The following is a 3,736-nucleotide window of genomic DNA, read 5'->3' as shown; positions in this document are numbered from 1 at the left end:
ATGTATATATATATGTATATACACAGTTTATATATATATACACCATGTACTTGTATATATAGTAAATAATGCATATGATATATAACAGATCTATGTAAAACATATGATATCTAATATATAAATGGGTGCTGGATGAATATAGAATGGGTGAAGGTAGGGCGTATGCTTTGGCTGGGCTACCCTCTAAGAAGGTGGAAAATAGCCTTTTTATTATATGTATGTTTCTATATATGTATTAAATACATACTGTACAATATATAAAAATAATACCACTTAGCAACAGATAATATACAACCCATTATATGTCATTATATATAGCACCAATCAATAAATAATACAATATAATAACTTTGGATCCTGTACATATGTAGAAAAATAAAAAACTTCCCTATACTAGCAGTATATGACATCTATTAAACAAGATCTAATATAGCTACACATGACAATGTAGAGTAACCATCATATATAATTTAAATAAAAATTGTTTGCTGTCTATTACAATAAAATCTCATGTGATTTAAATGCAATCTAATCCTATTTTTGATGAGTTCCACATCTGAACTGCTGTTCAGCAACATATGATAATATCTAGTAAACATTATAAACATTTTGATATAAATAATGTGCAACCCATCAAGTGAGCTATCACAATAATACCTCTTGTGATTTGAATATAATATAAGCCTCTTTGTCAGCCATTTAAACCTGGGTATAATGTACTTTTTCCAAAGATCTTTCCAAAATATCTAAATGAATGCAATTACATAAATTCATCTGATGCAAGCATAAGCACATATCACTTAACTTCTGCCAAATATTGTACATACATACATACATACATATACCAAAGGCTTTTTTCCCCCTTACATGGGTGGTAGCCAAAAGACAAGGCATAGAAACCACTCCCACCCATTCCATCCCCTACATACTGCACTCCCCTCTACCCTCTTCCCTCCCTCATATCTTGGCACCTCCTGGATGACGGGTCATCCCTGCAACTTGTCCACTGCCCTGGGTCAGAAGCAGTGTCACAAGACACAGCACATCCACAGCAAGGCTGCCATATATTGTACTGAATTTAAATTTATCTGCATGTATTATGAAAATACAAATCTGCTATATCTCCAATGTACAGCCTCTATATTTTACTTATAGTTTATGTGAAATTATATACCGTACTTATCTGATACTTTAAAATAAAAGACTGTGATTAATCAGAAAAAGTACAACATAGAATCACTAAAATTACCCATTGTTTACAACATAAACTCTATGAAGAGTGTCAAGTGATCTATTTAGCAAATCCATACATAGAATGTGGGTTGATTTAATTGAAGCAGACTACCTAAAATGTTCCATAGTCTTGTTCATATGTACATAAATGATTATTCTATTGTGGACTTAAGTAATATCACAAGAAATAATGGTTACAAAATAGTCTATAAATTACCAAACATTAATGAAAAAAACAACAACAAAAAACAAAAAACAAAAAAAAAACATCTTTAACTGCATTGTAAACTGTCTGGAACAATCTACCTGCTTATGTTGAGTTCTAATTCATACACATACATACATACATACATACATATATATATATATATATATATATATATATATATATATATATATATATATATATATATATATATACACCAAAAGCTTTTTCCCCCTCACAAGGGAGGTATAAAAAAAAAAAAAAAAAAAAATATACATATATGGAGTCCAATCTTAATCTTATTTCTTAGTATCATGAGATCATACATTTAAATTAAGTCAGCAGTTTCTAACTGCTTCCACTATTCACACCCAATTTCAATTTGTGAGCAGACCCATCAGGACCAATAGCTCTGTTGCTGATTGCATCTCCTTTGTATGTCTTTGTATAATTGAATACTGAAACAGTGAATGAAATACCATGACATATGAACAAACATCTTCAAAAAGTTGTACGACAGAATTACTAGCATTATGAAAATACAAATCCATTAAATCTCCATACATACTCTTTATATTCTACCTTGAATCTATAAAAAAGTATATATTCATCTGATATTTTAAAAATAATAATCGAATATAGAAAGGACATAAGAGCAATCGTCTTCAAAATGTAATATGATAGAATTACTAGTACTGGGTCAAACTGATGTATTCAAAATAAGGTATACCATTCATACCATAATATAATAATAATAATAATTTTATTTGGCAATGAAGTGCAGAGAATGAAAAGAACACACAGTTCAAAATAACAATAACAAATGACAATCATTTAACTGCATTTGGCATCACAAACTTCCCCCATTACAGAGGACATTGTATCATGGAATTTAATGAAATATGCCCTTGGTTCAGTTTCACCAGTGGCAGGGTTCAAACCACCATCCCCTCCTCGACCTTCATCGCAAGTAACACTACCCTAATCTGCTCAACCAGCGAGCTTTCTCAACGTCATCAGAATTTGAAGTTCCATATATCAAAGATAATTTTGATACATCCTAATCTATCTTTAATGTAGTATCACAACTATATACATTCTTATCATTGTACTATATTCTGCATAGGATATTTAATGAATCTAATCACATCAAACTGTATATACTAATTTCACACCCCATAATACAAGGTTTGTGTATCGATGATATTGACATCAGAATTTGTGGTGTTATTTTGTGAATCTTCTTCCGTCATATCCCAATTCAAGTTCATTATAGCTGTAATGGTATATCAATAAATCATATCATATCTTTTCATATTTTGTATAGGATACTCAATGCAGCCATTTGTATGAAAGTATACAACAACTAATTAACAGCCCATAATGATTTGTATATCTACAGAATTGATCTGTTTTACCCCATTCACATCTGTTCTTATATAGCTGTGACTTATACACAACAGGAGCTGATCAGGTCAATTATTTCTCTGATTAATGTCACATATCATTTATGTATATATATACTGTACATACATAGATACATATATATATATATATATATATATATATATATATATATATATATAAAATAACCAAGATGTCATATAGCACATGAGAAAAATAAAACCTTAGCCCACTCTCGAAGAAAACTGTATCTCAGCTTATTATATTTTTTTTTCAAGAGTGGTTTTAAGTTTCATACATGTGTGTGTGTATATATATATATATATATATATATATATATATATATATATATATATATATATATATATATATATATATATATATATATATTAAATAACGTAGATGTAGTACGACATGAGTAAAATAAAACTTAAAACCCACTCTCGGAGAAAACTGTACCTTGTCTTATTTTTCTATGAGTTATATATATATATATATATATATATATATATATATATATATATATATATATATATATATATATATATATATATATATATATAAGGCTAGAACAGTGCCATAAGAAAAGACTTTGGTTATGATGGTACATGACCATTGTTCATAGTGGACTCCCTTCCAACCTAAACACAGCAACCAAGATATTCAACCCTACACACTAGACTCCCATAGTGGGTGCAATCCGCTCGTATTGCCATATGGAGTCAATCCTCCTCTCTACCATTACTAAGTGGTTTCTTTTTATTCTGACTGCCCTCAAAATATCTGATTTTATTTCAATATCACACAGTTTTCACTTTTTTTTTCCTATGTGAAAGATCTATTTTTGCTATGGAATGGTTATTTCCGGTTGTTACATTTGGTAAGGCCAAACCT

The sequence above is a fragment of the Oratosquilla oratoria genome, chromosome 18, assembly GCF_046742065.1.
Source record: "Oratosquilla oratoria isolate Oo_2021 chromosome 18, ASM4674206v1, whole genome shotgun sequence".
NCBI classification, from domain to species: Eukaryota; Metazoa; Arthropoda; class Malacostraca; order Stomatopoda; family Squillidae; genus Oratosquilla; species Oratosquilla oratoria.
The sequence above is the reverse complement of the archived record's forward strand: the minus strand, read 5'-3'. Positions refer to the sequence as shown.